Source organism: Choloepus didactylus, chromosome 19 (assembly GCF_015220235.1).
Source record: "Choloepus didactylus isolate mChoDid1 chromosome 19, mChoDid1.pri, whole genome shotgun sequence".
NCBI classification, from domain to species: Eukaryota; Metazoa; Chordata; class Mammalia; order Pilosa; family Megalonychidae; genus Choloepus; species Choloepus didactylus.
In genome coordinates this window covers 8,665,084-8,677,462 of record NC_051325.1, presented here as the reverse complement: position 1 = coordinate 8,677,462, position 12,379 = coordinate 8,665,084, and the positions used below count along the sequence as shown (strand labels likewise).

The 12,379-nt window shown below is 48.6% G+C and overlaps 1 pseudogene; it reads left to right on the top strand.

Moving 5' to 3' along the window:
• Window positions 1–8,785: 8,785 nt before the first annotated feature.
• Window positions 8,786–12,058, top strand: LOC119515875 (annotated as a pseudogene).
• The last annotated feature ends 321 nt before the right edge of the window (window positions 12,059–12,379 follow it).

Here is a 12,379-nt window from a genome sequence, read left to right as displayed (position 1 = left end):
TCCCCAGAGGGTTGCTTCTGCTGATGCTCTGGGGAACCCGCTTTGAGAACCAGTGTGCTACACCATCTCATAGCAACCCAGACCCCACCTGGCATGACACTGACCATGGCTCCTTGTCTCAGTGTCCGGCAGACTCTGCAGTGTAAGCGCCATGGCAGAGCTCCAGGACCTGCCCACCAGGGCTGGGGCTTCTCCCCTCCCTGCTCCTGCCTCCCCCACTCCCTTCTGCTCCTCCCCATCCCACCCTGTCCCTCATCCCACTCCCAGCTGGAAAATTCCACTTTGCCTTCGCCCCTCCAGAAGCCGCACAGAGCTGCTCCAGAAGCCCCACAGAGCCCCTCCAGAAGCTCCTGTTATTTCTTCCTTCTCTTCTCAGGGAGGAAGCCATTTGTTATTTTAATTAGATGCCTCCACTGTGTTTTTTATGTGTACATCTCCAGAAGTTCACAGGAGACTTTCCAAAGCACAGGAACATGAAAAGTCTGTTTCTGCTGGGAGTAAATGAGAATTAGAGCTGGAACTGAGGGGACTATGTGTCAGGGAGTCCCTACTTGGAGCCAGTGAAAGAAGCATCTGTCACATCCCAGGCATTCCACCCATCGTAAGAATGCACGACAGGGCGAGAAAGACAGGGGGCAGGCAAGAGATTGCAACGCAGCCCCAGCAACGGGACAAGGCAAAGGAGATCTCAAAGAGCAAGGCCCCAAATCAGGATGGGGTGCGAGGGAGGAAAACGCAGGTTTCCCCAAGAAGCCATGATACATTATCTGGGTCTTCAAGAGCAACTCTGTCCCACTGCCCAGCCACAGCAGGGGTGCGTGGGCCCATCCGGATCCCCTGGAGGGCCAGTTCAGGCACAGGCCGCTGGGACTCGTCCCCCAGAGCTTCTGATGCATCAGGTCTGGGTGGGGCCCAAGAATGTGCATTTCTGACCAGTTCCCAGGGGAAGCTGACATCACTGCTCTGGGGAACCCACTCTGAGAACCACTGGGCTACACCATCTCATAGCAACCCAGACTCCACCTAATCATCAGTCTTCCCTACCAGAGTGAAAACTCCAAGAGGAAAAGATACGTTTCTGCCTTCCTCACTGCTGATCCCCAGGGTCTTGAGCCTTAGGACAGGCCAGCAGGTACTGTTGAATGAATGAATGAATGAATGAATGGCCTCAGCTGCTGGCCACTGGGGTAATGCATTCCAGAAAGCAATTTCAGCATATACAGTGAATATTTATTCAGCAATTATCACCTATATGCATTGTCCAGGGTTACCTCGTCGAATCCTTCTAGCAATCCTTCACAGATGAAGAAACTGTAACTTAGAGAGGCTGAGATTTGGCCAAGGTCAAGCAGCTATCAGGGCAGAACTGGGACTGAAATCCTTAGTCGGACTTCCAAGCCTTCACTTGGGGCTGCTGCACCTCAGCATTCTTGCTCCTGAGATGATGTCTCTGAGCTCCCTGCCATCCACAGCCCAAGAATTCGCTACTTACTCCTCTTGGCGGTATTTTCAGTGCTGGGAAACAAGGAATGGTTGCTATGGAGGAGGGAGATAGTGAGGGTGATGGGCATTTAGGGGGAGGCAGTAGTAGTGATTGGAAAGGGAGGCAGTGGCTGTGATGGGTGAGCAGGTGCGATGGAGATAGTGAGATGGGGGGCAGTGGGTGATGATGGGGGAGACAGGCTATGGGCCATGATGGGGGAGGTAGCAGAGGCCCCCTCAAGAAGAGCCCAGCATGCCACACTATAATTGCCAGCAGCTTGTTCTGTAGGTGCAGGTCATCCATTGGAGGACCTTCCACAAAATAACAGGGTGAGACACAGGAATCACAGTATCTTAGCCTGGGATCCTCCAAAAGCAGAATCTGAAAAGGCCAGTGGGGATGTAACCCCAGGAGCAGGAGTGAGGAGAGGGGTGAGATAAGGAAGGGGCTGTCAACACGAGTGTGCATTGCTGGGCTGGTGGAGCGAAGCCCACCACCACCCCCAGCACACTCTCAGGGGTCAAAGGGAGAAGCATTTCCACATGGGCTCCATCCACGGTTGACGGCCCCACACATCTGGGCCGGGTGTGAGTGCTAAGTGGGGCCAACAGGTTTCCCACACCTAGGCATCCAAGAAGCCCCAAGCAAGAAGCAAGAGAGGTGAGGCTGTGTGAGTTCACACAAAGCTGGTTGAAGGCCTGCATGGGGCCAGTCAGGAGGCAGGGCCATGGGCTTTGAAGGAGGCCCAGGAGTGTCCGACCCAGAAATCCAGCAGAGACATGAGAAAGGAAAAGCCGGACATGGCCTGTCACACAGCAGACCATTGAGTGGATGGATGGATGGATGGATGGATGGATGGATGGATGGATGTACAGATAGATGGTCAGACAAACAGACCATAGTCACAAAGGCATCTAAGAGTGGCCATAGATAAAGAGGTCAGAATAATTGCCCCAACCACAGATAGAGTTTGAAAACTCTAGAAACTAATAAAGCAAAGATAAAGAGAGCATTAAGAATAGAAGGTCCACAAATTCTGCAATTAGTTTATTTCCCCAAAATTTCCTGGTTCACAACATAAATTTACCACCAATTGCTGTGCCCTATCTACCTCACAAAATGAGGAGCAGAACCAGGGCTTAAATGTAGACATTTAAAAACCAATGTGCAAAAGACTTGAACAGACACTTCAGAAGAGAGTCTTTAGAAATAAATATGTACTCCATGTCCTTAGTGATGAGAGAAATGCAAATTTAAACCATAGTGAGATACTACTTCCCACCCACCAGGATGGCAAAAAATTAAAAAGTGACATCATCAAGGGCTGGCAAAGACACAGACCGTGTGGAACTTGTGTGTGTGAGAGGCTGCAGTGACAGAGCTCTTCGGAAGCTGTTTAGCACCTTCTATGTCTCTTCTACAATTGAACAACTCCACAGCTGGCATTTGTCCAAGAGAAATGAAAATATATGTCCACAAAAAGCCTTGCACACATGTTTACAGGTGCCTGTTCATTATCACCAAAAGCTGGAAACAACCCAAATGGCCACTAACGTGCGTAAGCAAATTTCCATCATTTCGTATGATCGATGCCACGCTACAAGGAGCAGAAGCTGTTCCAGGCACCAAGTGGACAAGACTCCAAAACACCAGGCAGGGCAAACGAGGCCAGTCACAAAAGAGCACCCAACAAACTTGAAGTTCAAGAACAGGCAAAACCAGTACATGGTGAAAGAAACCAGAACAGGGGCCCCTGGAGTGGGGGCAGGTGGGGGCACAAAGGAAACTTCTGGAATGAGAACAGTGTTCTCTATCTTGTTTGGATGATGGCTACACAGATGTGCAAAATTACAAAAATTCATGCAACTGTAGCTCAAGATAAGTATATTTTACGTACACTGAAGCTAGATAAATAAAAATAATAAATGTGGATATGTGACAGCGAGTAATCACCCCCCTCCATGGGAATAAATGTTCCTAAAGCCCTTTAAACACAAGGATGGAGATGCCAGCAGGGAATTTTGCCTGGTTCACTGTGCTTTCCCTAGATCCTAGAACAGCACCTGGCTAAAAGAAACCTAATTCTATGAATAAGTGAAGTCTCAATCATCCACGACCATAGATGCAGTCATGAAACATTTGCTGCGAGTAAGATCAGAGATTTTCCCACAGTTCAAGATTAGGGGACAGGGGCAAGGCCGATTCCATCATCTCCACCCAGGAGCTGCAGCCCCCCAGCCTTCCCCTAAGATGCTGTGGGACCCCTCCCCTTCCTGGGTTGAGGGACCCCTCCCCTTCAGCTGCCAGATGGCTGCAGACAGCAAGGAAATTCTGACCCTCTTACTCTATTCTGAGCCCTCAGCAGTTTTGCTAGTAATGTTCCCCCAGCAAATTTCTCTCCCACTGGTCATAAATCTCTCCCAAATGCTACTCTGGGAGTCCTCAGGATGACTGTTAAACATTACTGGCTTCTGGAACTGCGTAAGCAACTCCTGCCTATAAGTCAAAGCAGGAGAGGGGGTGGAGAGCCAGGAAGACCCTGGCGTCTATGCTCCCAGCAGGACAAAAAGGTCATGGAGCAGTTACAGTGGGGACCACCTGTTACCTCTGAGCTCTGCCCACTACACAAAGGCACCATCCCACATGAGACCCCTGCCCCCAGCACCCAAGGAGCCTCCCTGAGCCTGGAACACATCAAGTACAGACAATGCATCTTCCTGCTGGCATCAAATATCCAGCGGAGGGAAGCTGGCCAGCATGGGACCTTGCAGCAAGACACACCCCCAGGGGCTGGGGCACAGTCCCTCGTCCCCAACCAAGACTGATGCCCACACACAGGACAGTGGGCACACTCTAAAACCCAGGCCCTGCGCATCAAGGAGGAAGGACATCCTGATCTCTGCCAGATCAGGGACCCTCCACTCCCAGCAACATCTCCCCCCAAGTGGCTTCGAGGGCGCCCACCCAGAAGGTGGACCGGAACTAGACACATTCTCCTCCACAAACTCTTCTGAACATGGGTATTGGCCAGACCCCCAAAGTCAGTCCAGACCCCATGGCCCCTGGCTTCCTCCTCCCTTACATTCAGCTTGTCTTGGGGGATGTGGAAGTCCCACTCAGAGTCTCACTCTCACTTCACCAGGAAATCAGAGGAGACTTGGTTCTGAGCATTTCAGCTTATTAGATACCTGAAGACATTTTTAAGAAATTAACTTCATTTTATTACATTAATAGAAATGAACCTAATCTCTGTAGTTCTGGCCCCCAAATATGGAATGGGGGCTGCTGTCCACAGGACTGGATCAGAAAACCAACCACAGAGGTAAAGTGCCCCTACAACTCTGGAAGGAAGCTCAGGACCCTGTAATTCAGTGGTTTGCTCCTAAGCCTCCCCCCTACATAGTGACTTTCTGCATCTAAAATGCCACAGAGAATCAGACCTGCTGTGGGACCCACAGATGGAATTCCCATTGCCCAGACAGCCTTCCCATTGGAAAACAGCAGAAGGCAATGCTCTTTCATTCAGACATTTCTGTGATGAATGTCTTTTCAGTTACCTACTATGGGGTGCACTGCAACCGATAAGGCTGGCAGAGCTCTGGGTGGGGCACCCACAGTGTCTGCTGAAGAAACCCCCTCTAAGGGATGACCTGGATTAAGGGGAGGAGTTGGCTAATGAGGAGAAGGAAAAGACACATCAATTCTCTGAGGTGTGAACACACTAGCATGTGCAGAAGCAGCCAGGCCTGTGTGGCTGGAGCTGTGTTCATGAGGGGAGGGCAGCAGAAAGAAGGCCAAGAAGTGGGCGGGATGCTGGATCACACAGAGCCTGATGGCTGCTCACAAAATTAGGGCTGATTCTGGGTTAGAGGGACTTAAATGGACGAATGGGATTTGTGGTTTTATGACCTCACTATGGCTGTTGCATGGAAATAAATTGCAAGGAGGAGGACTGGGGGCAAGGAGAGTCATGTGGAAGCTCTTAGAGCAAAGACCCATCAAGAGTGGGGCAAAGAGATTAATGTGGAAGCTCTTAGAGCAAAGACCATGGCAGTGTGAACTGGTGGAGGCAGGACAAGTGATCAGAGGCAAGGTCTATTTGGAAGGCAGGATTGAGGGGATATGCTCATGGATTGAGGAGGTATAGGAAAAAATCAAAGTCAACTCCTAAACTTTTGTGAAGTACTGCTACATATCTAGATGGGGAAGCCATGAATGAGCAAGAGACGGGAGAGGGGAAAGGGGAAAGGCATGGTAAAACAAAAGCTCCAATTTGACCAAGTTAGGTTTAAGAAGTCCACTAGACAGCAAGCAGAGGTGCTGAGCAAGCGGTCCAATTCATCAAAAACTATTGGAGAGAGGTGGGGCAAGATGGTGGTATAGAGAGGTGTGGCATTTAGTTGGTCCTCTAGAGCAACTAGTAAATAGCCAGGAACAACTAGTAAATAGTCTGGAACAGCTGTTGGGGGACATCCGTGACTGTTCACACATCATACACCAGTCAGGAATGGGTGGATCAGAGATCAGAGCATAAAAAACTGTAAGTAAAAACTGCAGAGTTGGTGCCCCTCCACCCGACATGGCAGGCTGAGTTACAAAACTGTGGAAGAAAGAAGCAGTCCCTATGGGGAGCAAGGGAATGTAGCTCAACCAAACTCCAGTTGCAGTTTTAATTTAACAAATTTGGACTAATGTTCACAAGCTACAAGCACAAATAAGCCCTGAGCAAGAGGAATCTGAGGTCCCTCCCTGCAGAGAGGAGACAGGGCTGAAGAAAACAAAATGCATAACTTAAAAAATGCAGGCTTTTGGAGATGGCTGAGCACAGAATACTGGAAGACAGCTGTGTCCCAAGATAATGGGCACAGAGAACTGGGTACAAACACTGGTCAACTGGCAAAACTGAGGGGCTGGGGACTGGCTCTGAAAAGGAGTTTTTGCTCCTTTTCTTTTTTTTCTCTCATTCTAAGCAGCTCATTAGAGAAAGCCTCAGGCATTTTCAATTGTCAGTGGCTGACAGGCGCAAGAGTGGAATTAAGAGCGTCAGAGAGACAAAGGAGGAATTCAAGTGTAGAAGACAACTCCCTGGAGTGTGTATCTGCCCTAAGAAAAGGGGGGCAGGGCCCAGCTCAAGTGGCTGCCCTCTCTCAGAGAACTTACACCCCAGGGGCTGGGGGGTGTCCCGGTTTGAATGTATTATGTCCCCCAAAACGCCATTATCTTTGAGGTAATCTTGTGTGGGCAAATGTATCAGTGTTGATTAGATTGTAATTCTTTGAGTGTTACCATGGAGATGTGCCCCACCCAACTTTGGTGATGACTCTGATTGGATAGTGGAGGTGTGGCCCCACCCATTCAGCATGGGCCTTGATTAGTTTACTAGAGCACTACATAAGCTCAGGCAGAAGGAGCAAGCTTGCCACAGCCAAGAGGGACACTTTGAAGAATGCACAGAAGCTGAGAGAGGAACTGCAGTTTATGGAGACATTTTGGAGATGGCCTTTGAAAGCAGACTTTGCTCCAGAGAAGCTAAGAGAGGACAAACACCCCAAGAGCAACTGAGAGTGACATTTTGGAGAGAAGCTGAAGCCTAGAGAGGAATGTCCCAGGAGAAAGCCATTTTGAAACCATAACTTGGAGCAGACACCAGCCACATGCCTTCCCAGCTAACAGAGGTTTTCCAGACACCATTGGCCATCCTCCAGTGAAGGTACCCAATTGTTGATGCATTACCTTTGACATTTCATGGCCTTAAGACTGTAACTTTATAACCAAATAAACCCCCTTTATAAAAGCTAATTCATTTCTGGTGTTTTGCATTCCAGCAGCATTAGCAAACTAGTATGGGGAGGGGGGAACAGCGAGGGCATGGGAATCCCACAGTCTCACCCAGCTGGGCCAGACAAGGCCTGTGCTCAGAGGCAAGACAGACTCTGGGGATGATTGAGTTACCAAACAGTACCATCTGCTGGACAGTCTACACACCCTGTACAGAAACCCAGCCTATTTTGGCTGAGAAATAGGGAAGACCCAACTGTTAAAGCAGATCCCAAAAACAAACCCAGAACATGCTATCCAGTGGAAAACAGAGCACCACTGGAAGCCAGCAGATTTGTATTACCACACATGGTGAACTTGCTGGAGTGCCCAGTGCCAACCTCCCATCCCTGAGGCAGGCCTTGGTGGGCACCTGATTTTGGGGGGGAAGACTGGGGGGCAGAGCCAATATGACAGTTGGGTAGGGTGAGAAAAAAGAAAAGATAGAGATCAAAGTCAACCAATAAGAAAACCTTAGGCAAAAGAGAGAAAACAACCTCCAGAATAAACCAATCAAGAAAGTTAGATGCCAAGATGTGAGCAAAAAATCATGAGCCACATTAGGAAATGGGAAGATATGGCCCATTCAAAGGAAGAAACCACTAATTATAGATGTTCAAACAAATCTTTTAAATCAAATCAATGAGGTGAGAGAGAATGTGACAAAAGAAATAAGGATATAAAGAAGATACTGGATGACCATAAGGAAGAATTTGTAAGCTTGAAAAAACAAATGGCAGAACTTATGGAAATGAAGCACACGATAGAAGAGATGAAAACACAATGGAGACATACAACAGCAGACTTGGACAGGCAGCAGAAAAGATCAGTAAGACAGAGGACAGGACATCTGAAATCCTGCACACAAAGGAACAGATAGGAAAAAGAATGGAAAAATATGAATAGGGTCTCAGAGAACTGAAGGAAAGCCTGAAGTGCATGAATATATGTGTTGTAGGTGTTCCAGAAGGAGAATAGAAGGGAAAAGCAGCAGAAGGAATAACAGAGGAAATAGTCAATGAAAATTTCCCAACTCTTACGAAAGACACAAAATTAGAGTTCCAAGAAGCACAGCATACCCCAAACAGAATTGATCCAAAGAGACCTACTCCAAGACACTTACTAATCAGATTTCCAAATGTCAAAGACAAAGAGAGAATTCTAAAAGCAGCAAGAGAAAAGCAATCCATCACATACAAAGAAGCTTGATAAGACCAAGTGTGGATCTCTCAGTAGAAACCATGGAGGTGAGAAGACAAGGGTATGACATATTCTAGATACTGAAAGAGAAAAACTGCCAACCAAGAATCCTATATCCAGCAAAACTGTCCTTCAAAAATGAAGGAGAGCTGTCAGTCCTCCCAGCCTGGGCGGCCACAGACAGGGCTTGGGCGGCTGCACGGGGAGCATTCATCCTGGAGGCGTCGGGAGGTGTGGGCCCTGCTGCTGCTTAGCGGTGGTCCCGGGCAAAAAGACGGCGGCACCATGTTCTCCCTGAAGCCGCCACAACCCACGTTCAGCTCTTACCTCCTGCCACCACCCCCGGTAAACAACCCCCTGCCCGCGAGCGCCTCGCTCAGCTCTTCCAGGGAGCTGCTGGGCTGGCCCCACTGTAAGGCGTTGGAGGGTGCGGGGAACCCCCCAGAGACTACGCCTGTCTCCCCACCAGCTGCTTGGCTGCCCCAAGCGCAGGGAAGCGTGCCTTCTCAGGAGCCTCCAGCTGGCTCAGTGCAAACTTGTAAAACTCCTCTGCAGCCATTCTCTGCCCCAAGTCCTTGTCACCCATGGTTTTGCAGTGTCAGGAGACCCGAGAGCTAGGAGCTGAGTTTAGTTCCTCACCTGGCAGCGGTGCCCGTGACTGACGATAAGTTTGATTCGGAACCGAAGATTAAAAAACTGGAGCCAGTCCTTTTACCAGGAGAAATTGTTGTAAATGAAGTCACTTTTGTGAGAAAATGCATTGCGACAGACACAAGTCAATATGATTTGTGGGGAAAGCTAATATGCAGTAAATTCAAAATTTCCTTTATTATGGATGATCCAATGCCATTTCAGAAATTCCATTATAAAAACCTTCTTCTTGGAGAACGTGATGTCCCTTTAACATGTATTGAGCAAACTGTCACAGTAAATGACCACAAGAGGAAGCAGAAAGTCCTAGGCCCCAACCAGAAACTGAAATTTAATCCAACAGAGTTAATTATTTATTGTAAAGATTTCAGGATTGTCAGATTTCGCTTTGATGAATCAGGTTCTGAAAGTGCCAGAAAGGTATGCCTTGCAATAGCTCATTATTCCCAGCCAACAGACCTCCAGCTACTCTTTGTATTTGAATATGTTGGGAAAAAATACCACAATTCAGCCAACAAAATAAATGGACTACCCTCAGGAAGTAGAGGAGGAGCTGGTAGAGCTGTTGGTGGCAACAGCCAAAAAACTCCTCTGTTCGAAACTTACTCTGGGACAGAGAAATCAAGAGGACAGGTGCTTCCAGGTGGAGAGTTTGTTCTATTAATGAGGGTTACATGACATCCACTTGCCTTCCAGAATACTTTGTAGTGCCCAGTTCTTTAGCAGACCAAGACCTAAAGATCTTTTCCCATTCTTTTGTTGGAAGAAGGGTGCCACTCTGGTGCTGGAACCACCCTAATGGCAGTGCTCTGGTGAGAATGGCCCTCATAAAAGATGTATTGCAGCAGAGAAAAATCGATCAAAGGATCTGTAATGCAATAACTAAAAGTCTTCAACAGAGAAGTGATGTTTACAAATCGGATTTGGATAAGACCTTGCCTAATATCCAAGAAATACAGGCAGCATTTATAAAACTTAAGCAACTATGTGTTAATGAGCCTTTTGAAGAAACAGAAGAGAAATGGTTATCTTCATTGGAAAATACTTGGTGGTTGGAATATGTAAGAGCATTCCTTAAACATTCAGTAGAACTTGTGCACATGCTGGAGAAGAAACATTTCTCTGTAATCCTACAAGAGGAGGAGGGAAGAGATTTGAGTTGTTTCATAGCTTCTCTTATTCAAGTGATGCTGGATCCCTATTTTAGGACAATTACTGCATTTCAGAGTCTGATACAGAAGGAGTGGGTCATGGCTGGCTATCAGTTCCTGGACAGATGCAACCTCTTAAAGAGATTGGAAAGAGCCGCCCTTATTTTTGCTCTTCTTGGATGCCACCTGGCAGCTGTTGAAACAGTACCCAGCGGCGTTCAAGTTCTCCGAAACTTACCTAGTGGTGCTGTATGACAGTACTCACATCTCACTGTTCAGCACCTTCCTGTTCAACTGTCCTCACCAGCGGGTGAAGCAGAGCACAGGATTTGCAATAAGCAAAAATACCCAGTTGGGTGATGAAAAGGTCCTAAAATTCCCCTCGGTTTGGGACTGGTCTCTTCAGTTCACAGCAAAGGATTGCACCCTTTTCCATAACCCCTTATAGATCGGGAAGAGCATGCCCATTGTACAGAATGGCACTGTGAAGTCTTTTAAACAAAGAAAAGCTACAGCTCCACGCTAAGAGGAGTGCCATCTCCTTCAGGAACAGAATCCTCAGTGGCCAGGAATTGCTGCCAAGGAGAAGCTCCTTGCGGGACACTGATTACGTGCTTCAACTTGGCGGGCCTGGGCTGGGGGACCGGATCCACCCCTGGGGAGGGTAGTGGGCACGGGCGACAGCGCCCTCTACAGCCCCCCGGGCCTGGGAAAGTGAGGCCGGAGGCAGGCCCCATTTCCTCACCCAAAATATACCAATGTTAGGGGAGGCTTGCCGGAGGGAACCGCCTTTTCCCCACCCCCTTATCTTGCCCGGACACTCCCCGTTGCCAGCGCAACTCCCATCACCACCGGTGCGCATACATTGTTGCCAGACACCGTTACGGGAGCAACTCTCGCCCCTTTTCAATCAACCTCCGCGCCCTCTCAGAACCAATCCAAGCCTTTAACCTCTACAGCTATCCCGCCCTCTAAACGCCCGATATAAGCTTGTACTCTCCCCTAATAAACTCTCTCTCTCTTGGTTTCTTCATCCTAAAAGAAACGTGTCCCGCCTGTTCCTTTCTCGCCGCCCTCCATACTTTGCACGCCTCCCGCCGGGGACCTGGCCAAGTCCCCCGCCTCGCCCTCGCCTCCGGGAAAGAGCCCCCGCCGCCGGTACCCTCCGAGCAATCCTGAGAGCCTAGGATTTAGTGACCGGCCGCCACCCCCCCCCCCCCCCAGACGAGTCAACTGCGACCGCACTCCTTAATATTGAAACTAAAGCCAGACCCTCTTCAGCAAGCAGACAGCCAGGATGGAAGCACGGAACAGTATTTTAGGGAGTGGTTTTCCAAACCGGTCGACCTGCATGGTCTCCTGCTGCCACGGCTCTCTGGAGCACACGTAAAACTGTGGAAACTGTGCTACTTCCACTGGGTTCCTGAGGCTCAGATCAGCGGCGGGGTCTTCATCACTGCCTTCCACGAGCTCTCCCTCCTGGTGGACGAAGTCGACCAGCTCCGCAGGACCCTCCGGCAGCACAGGAGCAGCCCTCTGCAAGCCTGCTGTGCAGAGCTGGAGCAGGGCCGGATGTTTCTTCTGGGCAGGCAGCCCGCAGGAGACCTCAGGGACACCAGAGTATCTCTTGTCTTCATTTCCTTTTTCTCCTGTAGGGAGTCCGTGCAGGCGAAGCATTCTAGGAATGCCATTAAGCAAATTTTTAAGTGGGGCCAAAATATGGTTATCTACTGAGACACTAGCAAATGAAGACTAAATGTTTATTTTCTGAACCTTTTGAGGGAAGCTGTCAGTGTATTCCCTGTGAATTGAAATTGCTAACCTAGGCATTTGAAGCTCTAATAATTTTATATGTAAGAATAATAGTTGAAATTTGCACTATTTAAAAACCTGTTGAATCATACTTCCTTCACAATTTTTTTTTAAGATAGGTGTAAATTTTGGTTTTTATGTCTCTCTGTCATTTTTAGGTGATTTGCAGGCACAGACCTTCTCCTATTTCTTTTAACTGTGGTGGAGCTAATCAGCTTCTGTCTGCAGCCATTTTTCCTCCCACCTACTAACCATTTACCTGATA